The sequence below is a fragment of the Ailuropoda melanoleuca genome, chromosome X, assembly GCF_002007445.2.
Source record: "Ailuropoda melanoleuca isolate Jingjing chromosome X, ASM200744v2, whole genome shotgun sequence".
Taxonomy (NCBI): Eukaryota; Metazoa; Chordata; class Mammalia; order Carnivora; family Ursidae; genus Ailuropoda; species Ailuropoda melanoleuca.
Window position 1 is genome coordinate 93,438,705 of NC_048238.1, and position 21,055 is coordinate 93,459,759.

A 21,055-nucleotide genomic window follows, 5' to 3' on the forward strand; every position below is an offset into this window, starting at 1 on the left:
CAGCCCACATGGCAAGGACCTGAGGTCTACCAAAAACCATATAAGTAAGATTGAAAGAAGACCCCTCCATCCATTCAAGCCATCAGATGAGATCACAGCCTCAGCCAATAGCTTGACTGCAGCCTCGTGAGAAATCTTGAGCCAGAGGCATCCAGTTAAGCTATGTCTAGTTTCCTGTCCCACAGAAACTGTGAGATAATGTTTGCTATTTAACATGCTAGGTTTGGGGATAATTTTGTTAACACAGCCGTCGATAATAACTAATACAAAATCCAAACTTAAAACCCAGCCATTTCTATATTAACTCATTTGTGAGGAAATCCATGAATATCAAACAACTTGTTTCCTCTAGTAAATTCACCTATATTTCTCTGGTGTCCATTATGGCAACTCATGCCAAAACTGAAACAAAAGAAACTACTTTAACCACCAAATTGGACATAGTCTTTTCAACCCAACCAAAGCACTGAGCTTTAGAAAGATCTGCAACTAAAATTTATAAACGAATACCAAAATAAACGTTAAAAAATCAAATTTCTTAATGGTTATGATTCTGTTTAAATTCTAAAGTGGTTATTCATTTCAATGAAGGATTGCTGCATCAGGAACCACCAGCAAAGGAATATATCATATACAGATGAATAGCACAGACTAACAGGACTGGAAGGTAAGGCTACAAGATGTGTTTTGGTCTGTGGAGTAATGCAAATAGACATACACTGTCTACCTCTCTCTGGCTGCCTCACATGCAAGTCGGTAGCTAAACAATCCACCTCCACTTTCACTGTGCATTTAAACAACACTCTGCTAGCTTCCAATAACACTGCCTGAGAAGCAAATAGAATTGATATATCTACAGAGGTTTGTATCTGGAGATATTGCTCATTAATTATTTTCCTTCAATGTGCTTATATTTATAAGGTTTGCAAAACTTTTAGCAGCAATAGCCAAGTGTAGTCATTTATTTAGTCAACACATACTATGTGCCAAGTACATACAATTCTAGGCACTTAGGAAACATCACTGAGTAAAACATATAATACAGAGAGTCCTGCTTTCACAGAGGTTACATTATATATTAAATCTTCTCTTCTCTGTGGAATCTGAAATGGTGGATTTCCATCTCCTTCTTAACTCTATCCTCCCTTGGCTTCTGCAATTTGATATTATTCTGTTCTCTTAATAGTTTTCAATTGTTTCTTCAGTCTTCTTCACTGGTTCCCTATCAAAAATCTAATAGCTTTAGATCATACATCTTAATTCCTGGGCTTCTGAGTTATGTAATTTGTTTCTCAGAAAACTCATTCATTTCCTCAAATCCAATATCATCTCTCTAATGTAGTCTCTCAATTCTATACTTCTCATCCAACTTCCTATCTAGTGACTCTCTATGCATACATATTTCCATTAGGATGATCCCATACTTTCAACAAGTTAATTACCTAGTCATCACCAACTACTTAAAATGGGTCTCCCTATGTTCTTTTATATTCCATCAATGACAGCACTATACTCTCAGTCATCCAGTCTCAAAATTAATCTCCTCTTTCTAACTGATCAAGTCCTCTTTATTCATTTTGCCTTTACAGTATCTCTTGTATCCATTATTTACTTTCCATTCCCACAACTAGGTCCTCATCACTTCATGCATGGATGACTATAATATTGTCCTAATTGATTTGTAGTCTTTCTATTTCCAGTCTTTTACTCTACCTCTAGATTAATTTTCATGAACTATCACTTTCATCATGTCATCATCCCAAATCACAAAGCTTTAACAGCTCATTGTCCATAAAATCAAAATCCCTCACCCCGACACTTAAAGCCTTCCATAATCTTCTCTACTCTATTTTATTCAACTAATTTCTTGCCAATCACCAACGTAAATTATTTACTCCAGTCAAGATGGTTTCCAACTGTTCCTAGAGAATATTATGCTTATTTTGGCCTCTAGGACTTGGCTCATGGTGATTGTCAAGCTTAGAGTGTCTTCCCCACTCTTGTTTTATAAAATCCTACCTATGCCCAGGTCTCCCATTCCAATAAGTCCCTTACCACTTTAGTCCACACTCTTCTTTTTCTTGGTTAGTGCCTACTGTCTATGCCACTTGCTTTGGCACTTATATTTTTCCATACTCTTTTTTCATGATCTCAGTTTCCCTGTAGGAGTCTAGGCTACTTAACAGTAAGACAAGTGTCATCATTTGTAGCTCCCACCACTTTTTTCAGTAGTCCACAACACCAGTTCCAAAACTTTTTGGTTTTGAGACCCCTTCATACTTTTTAAAAACACTGAAAATCTCAAAGAGCCTTTGATTTTTATAGGTTATATCTATTAATACCTACTATATTAATTTTATAACTGTAACATTTTAGAAGTATTGATTTAGTCATTTAAATATAACAATCTAATACATGTTAACATAAATAACATGGGTATGAAAAATATATTTTCAAAACCAAAATAAAAACAATGAGAATAATGGCATTGTTTTATAGATTTGCAAATCTTTCCTTATAGAAGAGAGTTTACTAGAAGACAGCTGGATTCTTATGTCTGCTTCTGCATTCAATCTGTTGTGATATGTTCTTTGCTAAAATATATGAAGAAAATCTTGTCTCGTGCAAATATTTAATTGGAAAATGGAGGAGTAGTTGAATAGACTTTTCAGAGAACTGTGGGTATTCTTCTTTAATACTACACCAAAATTTGACAGTGGTAGTTTCCTTAAGATAAATGCAATGGGGAACCTGAAATCCATATCAATGAACTTTTTAGAATTTGTTATATTAAAATCCACTGTTTAAATTCCAGTCTTATACTTTATGGATATTTTACACAGGCATGCTTTTACATCATGCATTGATCATTTGACAAATATTCTTTCACTGAGTTCTGCAGATCTTCCAAATGGTGACATATTTCATTATATAATATTTTAAAAATCACATTAGTAATGTCACTGCTGATCTTATCAGAAAAAGCTATAATACTGGAGAGCTCTCAAGCTTATGGTAGCAGATAACAACTGTTTCAAAATTCCAATTTTCACTTGAAAGCTCAAATTTGATTGTTGACAACAAATGCTGTCAGCTATTTTCCTTAAAGTGATGGGCTTACTTCATTTTTTTGAGAAAATGGCTGCCAGATACCCAAATCAGAATCGGTTGTTAGTTGTTCTTTCAAATAAAATTGGAGTTCTATATAAAAAGGTAGTAGTTCAGTTTGCAACTCAATGACACAAGTGCTTTACCTGGAGACACTATCATACTTATGTATGCATCAGAAGTACTTTATGCATAATTTCCATTTTGATACACAGATTATTAAAAAGATATGTACTCATCAAACTGTGCACATTAAATACACACAGTTCTTTGCATATCAATTATAACTCAATAAAGTTGTTCTAAGAAGATGTATACAAGGGTCAAGATTTTTAAAAATTTGTAATATTTATTGGTTTATCAAGGACATTATTAAGTGAAAATGACTTTGTTTTTTAATGGTAAGTGTATGGTGGTAAAGAATATAATTACTAACTAGCATAATTTGGTGCTACTCCCTTGTTATCTGCTAAGACACCAGCAGCTTAACCCACCATTGCTCCTGCACCAGCAGTGAAAATGTCAACTTAAAAAAGGCAAATAACATCTTAGAATTATTGTGAAGACAGTTTCTGACCTCTCAGACTCCTTGAAAGAGTCTTGAGGAGCTCATGGGTCCATAGACCACACATTGAGAACCACTCAAAGTCTATACTATGAATCTACACTTTTCCAATGAAGACATACAAATGGCTAACAGACACATGAAAAAATGTTCAACATCCTTAGTCATCAGGGAAATTCAAATCAAAACCACACTGAGATACCACCTTACACCAGTTAGAATGGCAAACATGACATGGCAGTTAACAACAAATGTTGGAGAGAATGTGGAGAAAGGGGATTCCTCTTACGCTGTTGGTGGGAATACAAGTTGGTACAGCCACTTTGGAAAACAGTGTGGAGGTCCCTTAAAAAGTTAAAAATTGAGCTACCCTATGATCCAGCAATTGCACTACTGGGTATTTACCCCAAAGATACAGACGTAGTGAAGAGAAGGACCATATGCACCCCAATGTTCATAGCAGCATTGTCCACAATAGCTAAATCGTGGAAGGAGCCGAGATGCCCTTCAACAGATGACTGGATTAAGAAGATGTGGTCCATATATACAATGGAATATTACTCAGCCATCAGAAAGACCGATTACCCAACATTTGCAGCAACATGGACGGGACTGGAGGAGATTATGCTAAGTGAAGTAAGTCAAGCAGAGAAAGACAGTTATCATAAGGTTTCACTCATTTATGGAACATAAGAAATAGGAAGATCAGTAGGAGAAGGAAGGGAAGAATGAAGGGGGGATAAACAGAAGGGGGAATGAACCATGAGAGACTGTGGACTCTGGGAAAAACTGAGGGCTTCAGAGGGGAGGGAGGTGGAGGATTGGGATAGGCTGGTGGTGGGTATTAAGGATGGCATGTATTGCATGGTGCAGTGGGTGTTATACACAAAATAATGAATCATGGAACATTGCATCAAAAACTGGGGATGTACTGTATGGTGACTAATATAACAAAATAAAAATTATTTTTTAAAAAAAGCATTCAAATTTGGGGCACCTGGGTGGCCGAGTTGGTTAAGCATCTGACTCGTGATCTCAGCTAGGGTCTTGATCTCAGGGTCTTGATCTCAGGGTTGTGAGTTCAAGCCCTGTGTTGGGCTCCACCATGGAGCCTACTTAAAAATAAATAAATAGAGGCATTCAAATTCAAACACTTCAGGGGCCAAACAAAACATATTTGTCTTTTGCCAGTCCGTGATACCGAGTAACTCTGAAATAGCTCCTTAATTTGCACCTATCTTTCCATTTCCACTGCTATTTTTCTAATTTAGGTCCTCCATCATCTTTTACATAGACTATTGCAATAGTCTTATAACTGATCCCTCTGGCTCCAACTTCCCCACAAATACTTTCCCCTCCCTGCCCCATCCAGATCTTTCAAAAGCTAAACAGAGTGATGTAAATGCAAATCTGGTCACTTATTTAAAATCTTAGCTTAAAACTCCATAATAGTTTCTAATCAACTACAAGAAAAAAAAATATATCCCTTATTAAAGTGTTAATCTATAATCTCCCCCCTTCTACTTATTACTTCAATTTTGCTTTTATCCACTTTCCTATCCAAATGCCAAACTCCAGCTATCAATATTATGGTAAGAACTAAGACTTATTAATCACTTCTTATACAGCCAGCACCGTTCCAAATTATGTATATTAACTCATTAGTCCTTACAACCATATCAGATGGGTACCATTATTAAGCCCAACTTACAGATGAAGAAACTGAAGCAGAAAGCCAAACCAAATCATTGGGAGTCCATCTAAAGTTTCTTAAGTCATTTCAGGATTTTGTGTCTTTGCATATGCTATTCGCTCTGATTGAGAAGCTTTTTCTTTTATTTTCTAATGAACTTCTTCCGTCTTTCAAGATTCAGGTTAAATATTATCTCTTTGAACTTACCTTTTCTGGCTACCCTCTTCCCCAGGTAAATATGGGTATTCCTTCCCAGCTTTGGAACATCAACTACATATTACAACTTACCAGAAATGAACACCTACTTAGCACTTAGCACAGCAGAACAGTGGCTTACCAGTAGCAGGTAGTCCTTGCTGTAAGCAATACACTATGCCAAGAACTATAATTTTATAAACTACTTTTTATGAAGGAATGAGAAGAACAAGGTAAAGGTGGTATCTTTCCTGCTTCCCCTTCTCAACTTCACTCCCCTGCAATCACTATCCTATCCCCATAGCAGACAGTTCTTTGGAGATGATCCAAGGGAAAGTCTTAACTTCTACATGTTGGATAACCCCTATGTGGGGCTTTATAATCCAGGAGACTTAAACTCACTTCATAATCTCTCAATAAGGTGATGTCTGTTTGGATAATTGGTACTGTCAAAATCAATTAAAAAAGTTTTAAAACAGTCATGACAAGCCATTCTGAAATGAGGAAGAGACTATAAGTCACTGATTACTATGATTTTTACAGAAAAAGCTATATAGTCTTTCCTAAATTGAGCATTAAGGTATAAAAGCTCCTTATTCTCCAGCACATTCACAGTTTGAACACATGTAATCTAGCATCTTTCACTAGGCAGGGATTTAATGAACATTTTGTGAGAACATCTGTTTGTTATTTATCTTTGTCTCATTTTACACATCAGCAAATCCCTTTTTACCACCAGGACAGAATAAAAATCACCATTTCATTATACAGCATTCATAGTTTTAAATTTCAACCTGGGGGTAAGAGAAGCAATTGTCAGCACTGTTTTCTACCTGATGTTACAAGGGTGAAGTACAGGGGTGAGGAAGTGCAGAGGGGAAATGATTGAATATATAAATCCCTTTAACACACGTTCTGCCAATGGCTACTGTGTTTAAATGTTCTAGCAACTGCTGAGGAGAATTAAAAAGCCACTCTATCTTTCTAGAAGTGTATTCTTCCCCCCCCTTTTGAGTTTATGTAAAAAAATGGTTTTGTCTAAATAAACTTTTCCCCACTATTTCTACAGAGAGAACATTAACAAAGAAACAACTATTGAGATTACCAGGTACAGATCTCATTTTCCCCCGACGGAGATATAACTGACATACAACATTGTGTAAGTTTAATGTATACAATGTGATGATTTGATATACATATATCAGATCTGAAAATCTGGGAAATAAGAGAGAACTACTATATTTTCTTCAATGGTCCTATCCTATTTCATGAAGCTACTGAATGGCATTTCTTTTCTTTTTTTTTTAATTTTTTTTAAGATTTTTATTTATTTATTCGACAGAGATAGAGACAGCCAGCGAGAGAGGGAACACAAGCAGGGGGAGTCGGAGAGGAAGAAGCAGGCTCTTATCAGAGGAGCCTGATGTGGGGCTCGATCCCATAACGCCGGGATCACGACCTGAGCCGAAGGCAGACGCTTAACCGCTATGCCACCCAGGCGCCCCCTGAATGGCATTTCTAATTGCTCACTATTCATTATGAGAAGGAGCCAGTATCAAGGCCTTAGCCATCAGGAATGGCCAGGGCCATGATGAGCTAAGGCTAGCACAAAGCAAGAAAAGAATGCTGCTAGCTTAGGCAGAGTGACTGATGCCATTTCAGGAAGCATATCAATTATAGCATCCACTTGCAAATGTATGTTTTAAGGCAGACAACAGTATAGAATAAAATCTCAATTATAACAGTAGTTATGTTAAATTTCCCCTGGACCTAAATATACTGTCCTATATGCCATGAAGAATAATAAAGAATAAGAAAGACACAGTCCTTGCCTTCAAGAACTTATAATCATTTCCTTCCAGCAGTCACATATAGTATGTATACATCACTAGTCCTGTATAAGGAGAACAATTTTAGCACATAGAAACTCACTGAAGAACAGGAGGAGATATAATACCAAACTGAACATTGGATTGGGTCGTACAGGGAATAAATATGGTTGCAGTTCCGAGAAGGGGAAATCAATGTAGCCTGGCCGCAAAAGGGGAGGCTTTCTGTGATGTGTAGAATTTGAGTTCGGTAGGTTGGATAGGACTTAGAAAGGTGAAGAAGGAGGAAAAACTGAGAATCAAATTAATCTATATCGTGCACCTTTATCCTATCCAACACTTGAGTTCTTTACCACAGAAGTGTTTTGAAAGTCTCTTCACAGAATACCATCAAACAGGTAAAGATAAGGAAATGCACACACCTCTCTTACACCTTCCTTTCTTTTTTTTTTTTTTAATTTTATTTTATTATATTGTGTTAATCACCATACAGTATCCCCAGATTCCGATGTAAAGTTTGATGCTTCATTAGTTGCGTATAACACCCAGTGCACCATGCAATACGTGCCCTCCCTACTACCCATCACCAGGCTATCCCCTTCCCCCACCCCCTCCCCTCTGAAGTCCTCAGTTTGCCTCTCACAGTCCATAGTCTCTCATGTTTCATTCCCCCCTCTGATTACCCCCCTTTTCTTTATCCCTTTCTTCCCCTACCGATCCTCCTAGTTCTTATGTTCCATAGATGAGAGAAATCATATGATAATTGTCTTTCTCTGCTTGACTTATTTCACTTAGCATTATCTCCTCCAGTGCCGTCCATGTTGCAGCCAAATGTTGAGAATTCGTTCTTTCTGATAGCTGAGTAATATTCCATTGTATATATGGACCACAGCTTCCTACACCTTCCTTTCTAAGCCACTCAGGCAGAAACCTCAGATAAGAATTGATCTGAATATTTGATTAAAGTAATTGATGCTAAAATATGATTGAAGTTTAACCTTCTCATGGGACATCGGTATCTTAAAAGAAAAAAAATCTCTAATTAGTACAATTATATGGAAAAGGTATTTTGAAGCTAGGAGAGGCCCCCAGAGCATTTTTCTTTTCTTTGTCCATTTCAGACAGTGGTGTTCCCATCCCCACATAATCTGCTAGAATTTAAGATGCAGAGTCACTGCAGGCAGCACAAGAGCTTCTTTACCTCATTTGGCTCCCAGATATAGCAAATTGCAAACATTCTGAAAAATCTGTGAAGTTTTTCTAAATAAGTTTCTATTGTCTCCAGCATTTGTTCTTTTGTTTGTTTTATTTTGTAATGCAAAAGTAATTATTAAGATACAGAGAGTCATTTCAGATTGATGAAAAGTAAAATGCTTATGGATGACAGAGGAGTCATTTTTATTTATCTCAGTGATCCTCAACCAGGCTGGTGTAATACCCACTGAAGATCATCTCAGAATCTCCAAGAAATCTCTTCAAAAGCTGTCTTCCCAGTCACCTGCAGCACAGGTGATCACAGCAGTGCAGGGAGATAGATTAAACTATAGAGACCTTATGGAGCTACAGTTTAATAACCAAGAAGCAAATGCAGAAATTAGTATAAAGCAAAGGGAATAAATAAAGTATAGGAAAAAAGCAGAGAAATAAAATATTATAAACCCCCTTTTCAGGTGGGACACCAGATTGATGTGTAACTCTGAAATCTCAATAAACTCAGCTAAAAGGATGAAATGACACAATACTTATTTGGAACATTCTATTTCATTATCCAAAGGCACTGTTGCTAGAGTTCAAAAGCAAAAACAAAACAGAAGACACAAGAGCAACACACACACATACTTGCACACATACATACATACGCACACATCTGAGCATAAAGATTAAAACAGAAACATGCACACTCACATACACAGCCACTCAGCACTTACACAGACACTGACATTGAAACACACACACGCGCGCGCGCCTGCGTTCCAGGATGAGACTGAATGAAAAGAAATCATCTCTGATTATCCAATTTTCTCCTTCAACTTTGTTTCTTGATTTCTTCACTTAGATAGGAATAACCCCAGTCAAATGCAAGAGATGTGCTGGTCACTGAATCGGGCACTTCATTTTGGTTGTTTTATATTACCTACTTACACTATGGGGATTCTGGCTACTTCAGAAACAAAAGATTAGTTGTAAAACATATAAGCTTTAGTTCTTTTTTTTCATAATAATATTTTTATTATATTATGTTATAGTTCTAAAGTGGTGTTGCGAGTGAGAAAGGGCATATGGAAACTGTATGGAGCCACCCTTCCTGGGGTTACATTCTAAATGACGTTTGTGCCTTTTAAAATAACAGCCACTCTATAGATAGATTCAATGCAATCCCTTTCAAAATCCAAGCTAGCTTTTTTATTTAAAGAAATTGACACACTGATTCTAAAATTCATGTGGAAATGTAAGAGACCCAGAATAACCAAAACAACCTTAAAAAAGAACAGAGTTGGAAGACTCCTGCTTCCTAACTTCAAAAATTACTATAAAACTACAGTAATCAAGAAGGTGTGGTACTGTCATAAGGGCAGGTATATAGAACAATGAAACAGAATTGAGTATCCAAAAGTAAACCCTTATATTTACCACCAATTGATTTTTGACAAGAGTGCTAAGACCATGCAATGGAGAAATAATAGTCTTTTCAACAAGTGGTGCTGGGAAAATTGGATATCCACATGCAAAAGAATAAAGTTGGATCTTGATCTCATATCGTACACAACAATGGACTAAAAATGGGTCACAAACCTATATATAAGGGCTGAAAATGTAAAACTTTTAGAAGAAAACACAGGAATAAATCTTTGCGACCTTGAGTTAGGCAGTGGTATGACACCAAAACATAAGCAACGAAAGAAAAAAATAGATAAATTGCCTTCATCAGAATCAGAAATGTTTGTACTGCAAATGGTACAATCATGAAAGTGAAAAGACAGTCTACAGAGTGATAGAAAATATTTGCAAAGCCACTTCACACCTATCAGAATGGCTCCTTAGTAATATTAGATAATAATAATTGTTGACAAGATCATGGGCAAACTGGAACTCTTATTCATTACTTGGTGGAATTATAAAATTATGCACCCACTTTGGAAAACAATTTTGATGGCTCCTCAACAAGTTAGACATAGAGTTGCCAGATGACCCAAGTATCTACCCCTAGGTATATACTAACAATAAGTGAGCACATATGTCCACACAAAAACTTTTACATGAATTCTCATAGCAGCATTATTTACAATAGCCAAAGGGTGGAAATGACCCAAATGTCCATCAACTCATGAGTGGATAAACAAAATGTGGTACAGCAACACAATGGAAATAGTGTGTAATTATAAAAAGGAATGAAGTACTGGTATGTGCTACAACATGCATGAACCTTGAAAATATGCTAAGAGAAAAGACCCAAGTGCAAAGGGACACATATTTCACATGATCCCATTCATATGGAATATCCAGAATAGGCAAATCCATAAAGAGATGGATTAGTAGCTGTCTAGCACTGGAGGGAATGGGGAGTTAGGGAGATAATGGCTAAGGGGATCAGGGTTTATTTATTTGGGGAGTAATGAAATGTTATAAAACTGAATTTTTGATGATGGTTGTATAGCACTAAATATGCTAAAGATCATTAAATTATATACTTAAAATGAGTGAATTGTATGGTATGTAAATCATACCCCAATAAAGCTATTAATAAAAACATTGGTCAGTTAGGAAGCACATGATAATCGTGTCCAACATTTGAGGGGTTACCATAGGGAAACAGGGTAAGGTTACTTGATGTAAGCCCCAAGGGGTAAGCAGAATTAGGGCCACCACGCATTATAACCCCAGAGGGTTCAATTCATGTTCAGTTTGTGTGAACAGTGCTATGCCTGACTAGGAGCATTGGGTGGACACTGAAGGAAGAGATATTTTGGCTCATTTATGCAAACATTTAATAACTGGTGCTATTCAAAGATCAAATGTGCTACTTCATAGTGGAAAGTGGCAAATTATTGGAAGTATCCAAGCATAAACTGGATGACCATTTGAAGATGGAGTACATGGGTTCATGTAACAGACTATATCTATGTGGTGGAAGAGGGAGATATGACTTAATAGACTTTTAGTTTCTTATAACCCTAAGATTCTATTAAAACGCATACATCATAAACTTTCATCTGTAAACCTTTTTCTCACTCTTAATCATTTCCTCATTAGTCAGGAATAAATGAGTACTTACATATTCCCACAGATTCATAAGTCCCAATAGTGATTTCTTATGAAATAATAAAACTTGATGCTGTGGTCTAGGCCATTTCTAGTACTTATATGCTGTCTCTGGCCCAATCATTTATCAATGGCCCATCTACTGGATTACTCTTTTTGTAGTCTATAGCTTTAAGGGTAGCATTTCATAAATATTAATAATAGGATCCTACATTGCGCTTAATATTGATAATAGTTAAGTTAATGTATGCAAATAATTCTGGACTCTGTCTTTTCTCTCTTTCTACCATCTTTGTCCTTTCATCAGATAAAGAATATGCAAGCTGCTGATTTTTGCAAGTTGTTTCCCAAGCTCCAGAATGAACCTCTTGGCTGAAGGATTAAAATATTTTGGCCTAAATCCACAAATGCCATAAGAAACTGGCACTCCATTCTGCAATGCTTTTTCTCTCTTTAACTTGGGATCATAAAGTGGAATCATCTGTTGGGTGGTCCATTATGATCTAGATTTAAAACTTCATGGGGTAGCAGTCCTCTACTCCACTTTACATTTTAGAACTAGTTGGAATGATGTTAGACTGAAGAAGAAAAGTTTAGACACAGTGAGAAAAGCTGCTTATCCATTATCTGTTTCATAACAACAAGGGGCAGTTTAATATCCCGCGAGGGGCAGCTTACCAATAGTGACATGAGGATCAGAAATGACTAAACAGCTTCAAGTCAAGTACCTTCCCCCTGGACTGGTGAAGTACAGGCAACACATATAGCTGGTACCAGCTAAAAGTAATTCTGACTTATCCTGGCTCACTGATATCTTAGGCATATACAAAAGCCCTATATCAAAAATCTCAAATGGAAAACATCTGCAATGAAATTGTACTCATTGTCCAGCTAGTACACCAGAGCTGTACTATAAATCACAACCTCAGGGTTCATGCCTTGGAACTGTGTTCTAATGTTCTAACATAGCCCTTCTGTTACTTCCAGTAATAAATCCCCATGGAGAAGTTCCAAGAAGGGCATTGCCTGAGATCATATTCCATGTTAGAGTGAGGTTCTTCTCTACAGCTTGTGCTTCATCTGGTCTTGATGTGAGGCCAGCAAAGAAAATGTTCTGGAGAGTTTGTGCTAGGTGGGAGTTCTTTTTAAATAACTGTAAATATTTAACAAAACAATTATGCCCTTGTCACCTCAAGTCCTTCAGACCTTTTCTCTCCCGACCTTTTCTTTCCCTTCTTGTTAAAAGCCTCATAAGGCCCAAGAGGAGGGCACTCAGGGAATGCTATTTGGGAGGGGGAAAGATACTACTGGAATCCCAGGCTCATTTCTCCAGTGGTCATATTCCTGCCTGTGTTTATCCTTTTTTCTGCCAGATTATGCTCTTTATTGCTCACACCACTCAAAATAGTCATGAGCACCAATATTCACTAACTACTCAAGCTAAAAACTTTATTGTATTTACTTTGTAACACACCATTATAAACCACTCTCCCTGGATCCTTTAAACATTTCAATTGCTCTTTTCCATTTCAAGCATTTCAATTCCAGAGAATGGCAACTTGGGCATAGTCTTAATACCAATTAAAAAGGGATTCTCACTACTTTGCTCTAAGAAGTTATTTGTCTATATCCATGTCAGTTACTCAAAACCATATTGGTTTTTTAAATGCCAGATCATATTGCACTCTTAATATAATTTGCTATCTCCTATCACCTGTAGACTTTTAAAAGCATGAATCAAATTTACTTTTGATGATGATCTCTTTGTATGACATTTACAACCAAGAAAAAATATGCCACCCAAAAAGCTTTTCCAAAATAGTCTGACTTACTTGCAGATTATTGTAATTCTTATTAAATATGGATTGTCACAATTATTTTATATTTTTCACAGTCCTTATCAAAAGTTTAAGTGAATCCAGATTGTACGATATCCACTGAATAAGCTGGGCAAATTTCTTTTTTTTAATGTTTTTTTATTATATTATGTTAGTCACCATACAGTACATCCCTGGTTTCTGATGTAAAGTTCGATGATTCATTAGCTGCGTATAACACCCAGTGCACCATGCAATACGTGTCCTCCTTACTACCCATCACCAGTCTATCCCATTCCCCCACCCCCCCCTCCCCTCTGAAGCCCTCAGTTTGTTACTATGGACTCTGAGAAACAAACTGCGGGCAAACTTCTATAGGAAATTTCTCAGGAAAGCATAGAATTGTAGTTTTCTGCAGTCCTGGCTCCACCTCCAAACCAAAGGGCAGTGTTTGGGAAAATGACAACCATATTTAGCAGCAAGAGTTAGCAATTTAGCATAGCAGATGGGAGTGGCAATAAGTAGAGTGTATAAAGAATTTAAAGAAGGCTTTCTTTACAACCTCTTCATCAGAAGCTTTAACTGGATACGTCCCAATTCCTGTTTAGTAGACAGTTAACACAGGGAACGTTTTCTTTACATTCTCTCACTTTACACTGATCTGGGGTTTTTGTGAGGAAACACCCTAGTGTTGAGAACCTTCTCTCTCTCTATCTCTCTCTCATTCTCTGACACACACACACACACACACACACACACACACACACCATAGATAGGAAAGAAAACATTCCTAAGTTCATGTATAAGTAAAAAGGCAACGGGGACACAAGCTTTGGAGTCTAGGCACAGAGCCGGAGACAAGTTAGTGGTATATACATCCTTGGGCAATGCAGACAAACAACATTTATTTAGAGGGCTAATGAGCATTAAATTAAATAACTTATGTAAAGATCCTAGCATAGTTCTATAATATATCTTAAAAATATATTTGCTTCCTTCTCCACCCTGGTTTGAATTATAAAGGGTCCTGATCAGAGTAAACTTCTTCACTGAAAGCAGAAATATCTGGCTTCCTAAATAAAGTAAAAATGTCACTGAAAATTATAGATGTAGTTTGTCGCTAGGGGGAAGGGAGAGGCAAGGAGTTAACTATTTCCTTTAGTTTCAAATGGGTTTTGTCTATGCATTTCTCAAAACTGTAGCTGTGAAACTATCTCTTTAGTTCTCAAAACAAAAGAACCTATTTACAGAGTGCTCAAGGGTGGCCCCGAGTGGCACTTTCAAACACCCGGATTGAACTCCTCTAGGCAGTTCAGTAAGGCTGGATACAACAATAGATTCTGATAGTCTGAATGGTACAAAAAAAGTGGGGGTGGGGTGGGGGGTGGTCTGCTGTCCACTGAAAACAGAAAGCAGAGCCAAAGGAAGTGAAGAATGTGAAGGGAGAAAAGGAAATTTCAGGAAGTGCTAAAATTTTTAGCAACTGAAAAGAGTACAAAGAATTGGGGAATCCAGGTGGCAGCGGCAGGTCAGACAGGCATAATTATTTATCATATAGTTTCCACAGATAGCAATAGTCAAGTACATTATTTTACCTACATGTTTTTTTCCAAAAACATAGATTCTGGCACTCAGTTCATTTAGAAAGCCACCAAGTACAAATAATACACATGATGACCTCCACACAATAAAACAAGATACCTAGGTTTATGTCTCTTTATGTAGACATTACAATCAATTTCTGATTCAAATTCTTCCAAAGTCTTAATGCTATTTAAATAACGAAATCATGATGAAAGGGGGTATACTACTGGTTCATGGAAGATATATCAGAAAAAGAAATGGAAGCCAAAAAGTAATGAGTAATGAGTGGCCAAGGGGCTGATCAATCCAAAAGAGAATGGTTAAAGGGTCTATGAGAGCTAAAATGTCTGAAAGTGTCTATGACCTAAATACTGGAGCCAGGAGCTCTTTCCTCTGATTAGTTCAACTTTCTTATCCCTAGCTCAGAAATCAGGGCCTATCAGCCAGCTCTCAATAGCAAGCCAATATGATTAGAAAAATAGTACTGATGAGAAATGCAGAGTATAGATCTCATTTAAGTTTAATTGAGATCGTAATTGGTTAAATCATTTCTGAGGATAACTCACTTTAGACCATTTTTTAAATTTTAAAGTATTCAAAAAATGAAATGCAATGTCCTCTATGTCGAAGAAAATGATGTTCCTGTTTGATTACTTACCAATATAATGATCACTATAGCCATCTAGACCCCACAGGAAATTATTCATTTTAGATAGCCAACATTTCTGGATCTGTACTTCCAGTATTGCATCGAATAGCCACATGTAACTATTTAAATCTCAAGTTAACTGAATTTAAAAATTCAGTTCCTCAGTTGCAATAGTCACATTTCAGTGCTCAAAAGCCATATGTGGCTAGTGACTGCTATGTGGGACAATGAAGACATAGAAAATTTCATCATCACAGAAAGTTCTATTGGACAGCACTGGGTTAGACACAGGAGACCAAGACTTCCAATGTTAGACCAAAGAATTTAAACCACTTTAATGACAGTTTTTCCACAACGTAGTTAATATTCATATCTGTAGAGAATATAGATTAGGATTTAACATTTTATTTTTGACTTTGGACAATGATTCTCAAAAGTCAGTTGTACAGAAGAATCATCTGGAAAGTTTGCTAAATGCAGATAACTCAGTGAGTCAGTAGGTCTGGGATAGGGATCTAGGAATCTGCATCTGAAACCTATGTCCTAGGTAATGCTGACACAAGTAGTCACTAAACCACACTTTGAAAAACACTATGATTATGCATCAAAAATTTTCATTGATTAATTTACACATTCTGATTCATTTTCTTATGTGGATAAGTATGAATATGTGTACATAGGCAAGCCCTTGTCTCTCTACAAATGTGCAAAGTGTTCCATAATGGCAAAAGAAGGAGCATTTAAGGCACAGTAGATCTGAGCAAAGGTAAATACAGAGAAAAATTCTAGAAACAAAACAAATCTTCTGAACAGAATATTCCATAGTGGGGCAGAAGCTACGTAGCCGTTCAGCTTCTGGAGCTCTCCGGCTCTGGGAATAGCTTTGAACCCTAAGCTAGCAGGAGAGGAGAAAAGCTTTGGTGGTGCAGTTTCTGAAGACCTAAATATTGTATGTAAGTGCTAAGTATGTACAAGTTACTAGGTTAGGTGCTAAGAGACTATTAAGTAAGTTTTTTTTAACTTCAAAGAGCTCAGTCTGGTGGGGGAAGACAGACCAAAATGTCTAATACAGGAGCAGGGGTCATTTGAGCTGAACTTTAAATGTTGAGTGGGTTGTCAGAGATGTGGAAGAATGGTAATTAAAATGTGGAGAACAGCATGAGTAAAAGCACAAGAGGCTTGAAAATTTGGGATGTACCTCATGACCTAGAAGTGGTCTACAGTGGCTAGTGAAGAGGGTTTGGAGAAAGTTGTATTGTGAGAGATATGTTCTGGGTTTCTGGGACAGGACCATGAATGGTCCTGAATGACTGGAAAAAAGCAAAAAACACCACCACCACCAAAGTCTTTAAATGCTTGAGGAAAGGTGATATGACAAGATCTACATTTAAGAAGAACACTCCAACAGCTATGCATAAAATGGAGTGAGAGTAGATGCAGGGAAGATGTCCTATAATTGACTGGTCATTTGGCTGCGTGGAAGAAAAACTGCACCCTGGTTGGCAATATTTGTCCTTGCAAAAACCAGGGAATCGAGACAGAGGCAACAGAATATGAGATTTTGTTTTAGCTTAACATCTGAAGAAAGAGCACGTCTAGTGGCAGTGTTTAGAAGATGCTGCGGATGCAATGATCCACCATGACTCTGGCAATAGAGGACCAGCAATGAGGGTCAGAAATAAGCAGAATTGTCCACAGTCCAGTAAGCAGACAGACAGCTCTACATTTTCTATGTCTTCCAAAAGCATGGACAATGGGATCCTATGGGTGGCATACCAATGGCAAACAGCTTCTTCAGTGAAGTATCCTTAAAGATACAGAACATACTGCATAGTAGTTAAGGGTGCAGGTTCTGGAGACAGACTTCCTGGGTTCGAATCCTGATTCTACTACTTAGTAATTGTGTGGCCTGGTAGACAGGTTACTTAAACTCTGTGTCTCGGTCTTCCTACCCTTAAAATAAAAATACTACTACCTACTTCATAGGAGTGCTGCGAAAGTCAATGAGTTCATATATACAAAGTATTTATAATATGTACTCAATAAATGTTAGCTATTATTATTATGTATATATTTGGGGGACATACTTACTTGTGCTATGTTCAACAACCCTCAAAGGCATTAGTGCTGCATCCAAGGGATGGGGATCAGTGTAGTTTAGCAGACCAAAAGGCATCTGCAGTATACTTTCCTGCATAGACAGCATGCTTTAACTATTACACATAACGAGTACCTTAAGTCCTTTTCAGAAAAAGATAGATATGAGTAAGTTTTTAAATTTGTAGATATTCTTAGTGATTCCCTTACATAAGCTAGTCCAAGCCACCTCCAGCACAACACTGGTTGGTATATACTATCCCTTATACCCCCATCCATAAGACCTGGCTTCATGACCCTACAACATACTCAGAGATAGAGTGAAGGGAAAAATCCATCAGACAACCACCTTCAGCTCCCCGAACAGCCAGATCCTAGAAATCTACTCCCTCTCTAATTTCTCTTGGCCTCAAAGAACATAGGGGAAAAAATGACTGTTTTGCAGATGGAAGACTTTTTCTTTCAGCAATCAGAAAATGCCAAATTTTTAAAAAAGTCCTAGTAAGTTCCTTTGCATTTATATTTAGAGTGCTTGTTCCCAGAAAGAGGAATGTGGTGAGGGATGTTAGCCAGAGCTTTCAACTACACAGAAAATTTGTCACCTGAAACCACGTTTAATATGTAGCTTCCAATCAATTCAAAGCCCGGTTTAATATGTAGCTTCCAATCAATTCAAAGCCCGGTTTTCCCAGTTCCCCTCCCTCTAACCCTGACCCATTCCCCCAAGTTCCCTCCTGCATTTTTTTTAAGTGTCAAATTCCATTCAAGTTTAAAGAATGATAAAAAGGGCTTTATATCATCCTCTTTTCCTTTTTGCTAGCAAGGAATAATATAAGAATAGCTTTACCTTAGGATACGTTAAAGTATAAAGATGTCATCTTAGATAAGGATAAATTCTAATTACATGGTCTCTGAGACAATATATCCATTATAACCTTTCCAAAAGTCTCATAAATGGGTCCTAATAATACTGACCCTATTTCTGGTTCATTTTCTTGACAATGTTCTCAAATACTCACTGTCAAATGCTGAAGAAGAGTTGTCTACGGTGTGACCATACAATCATTTCCCCAGTATATGGCATAGTCTCTAATAAATTCAGAGCTAAGAATGATGGCTTCAAGAATGTTTCCTAAAGAGGTTTTTAAAATCATCTACCAGAGAACTACTACAAGCTCCTTAAATATCTGGACTTATCTGCTGAAGTGATAACACAGTTTTATAAACAGTAGTCCCTTCTTCAGTGGGACAGAAAATATGTTTTTCCCCTTTAAACTATTGAATTTAAAATTGAGAAACCATTTGGAAATTTAAAAAGATGAGAAGCTAGTTTATTTTATTTAGATAGGTAGATAGATAATATAAACAAAAAGTATGAAACTGAGTTAGCTGTATATTTTTCCTGTTGATCTGGATAAAATATGCAAATTTGAAAACATGTAGCACTTTACATTCATGGCCAGTATATTTAAAAATACACATACTTTTATAAAAACAGCTGTACATGTTTATTGACCAGAATATTAAAAACAAATTAGCTTGCTTTAGAAGGAAAATATTCCACATTAACCTTTTTGATTGAACATTTTAATTCCCCCAAATTTCACAAGGCTCTACCTTCATTCATATTGATATATAAATTAATCAAAAGACTAATGTTTCTTTATACACCTGTAAAATTAATCTGGAAAGCAATCACATATTAAAATAGTTAAAATAGTTTGGAAAAAATCTCTAGAGTTCTATCAAATAAGAATTTTTTTTTTTAGTAAATGAGTACATTTAGTTTTCTTGACTAGTACCTTAAGTCAAATTTACCCTGGATCCATCAGCTGAGAGGCAGCCTGGTGTATGGGGGAGAAAAAGCACAGATTCTTGAATCACATCATCTAACCTATGAGTTCGGGCTCTGCCACTTGTCAGATGTGAGACTTCAGGCCAGTTACTTATCCTGGAAGTCTAGTTTTCTTACCTCTGAAATGGAGATCATAATGCCACTGCCCTTACACCAGGTTGTCATGAGGATAAAATGATCAAGTATATGTGAAATCACTGCGTAAATATTTTACACCACATCCACTATCAGCCAGCCAATAACCGACAACTGCACTATAATTAGAAGTTATTTTTAATAGAGTAAAACCATGAGGAAATTAAACATGTATTCATTAGTGGCATGCAAATAAAATTCAATGATAAAAGGCACCTAGCTGGGTTTGACATCATTCATTAGGTCGCCCTGGAATTGAGAGATGGTAAGGAGATAATATCACTATCTTTTTAACATAAACACTTTTATTAGCATGGAGAAGTTCTTCCCAGATATAGTAATCCAGTAGCATAACAAAATCCAATATTTTTCACTGCCAGCAATTTAAACCAGTAATACAGGTCCATGAGAAATCTCTATTTATTGAACCAAGCAATATTTTCCATGAAAATGTATCTATTTGCTTTTGTAGTAGAGAAAACAAGATAGTCTCTGTTTTTAATCCAAAGAGAAAAACCATGAGAACTTCTCACATTAAAAATGTACAGAGACGGCTCTTCTGGAGGCAAGCATGCATCAGGGTGTGGAGAAAACATCCAACAAGCAGAACTCTCCAACACTTAGTGAAACAAACCAACCGCTACCCAAAGAAGAAACTGAAGCTATAAATTCAAATAAACAGGCTGCAGGGAGACTACACAAACCTGCTGTTGCTTTAATTGCAGACAATTCAATTCAGCAGCTGTTGGTCCAGGCACTAAGGTTTACTGTATGCTCTTCAGCGTAACCTTGAAATACTGTCACTTACTCACTTCACATTATCTGCATGCTGTCCAATTAATGAGGAGCAAAATCAACTGTCAAACCACGCATCAAAACAGACCATGATCTTTTAGCTCTTAAGCACAGGAGCACAGTATTTTAAGGAAAATAAAGCATGAATGGAGGTGAGAGTCCTTGACAATAAATGATATTTAAACTTATCAAAACATACAGTTGTAGGAACTAAGCTTCTGTTCTGTTCAGCAGGAAACTGAAACTTTCTCAAGGTTTTTTCATTTGGAAGGATTCTTTCTGTCTAACTGCTGTATAAGAAGCCTTTTAAACAACATTCACCAATGTCTGATCAGTCTTCAAGTTCTTCATTATTATGGACCAGTATGTTTCTGAAAGCTTAAGAGAATACTTAAGGAACACTTCCGGTCCAATGATATTTTACAATACAAAATGATTTGCTGCTGGCATGTTTAGCCTTGCTGTTTCCAGCA

The 21,055-nt window shown here is 36.8% G+C and overlaps 1 protein-coding gene across 9 annotated transcripts in view; it reads right to left on the bottom strand.

Moving 5' to 3' along the window:
* Positions 1-21,055, bottom strand: part of ENOX2 (ecto-NOX disulfide-thiol exchanger 2) — a 258,701-nt gene that overhangs the window by 222,140 nt on the left and 15,506 nt on the right. The gene's annotated exons all lie outside the window — the stretch shown is intronic.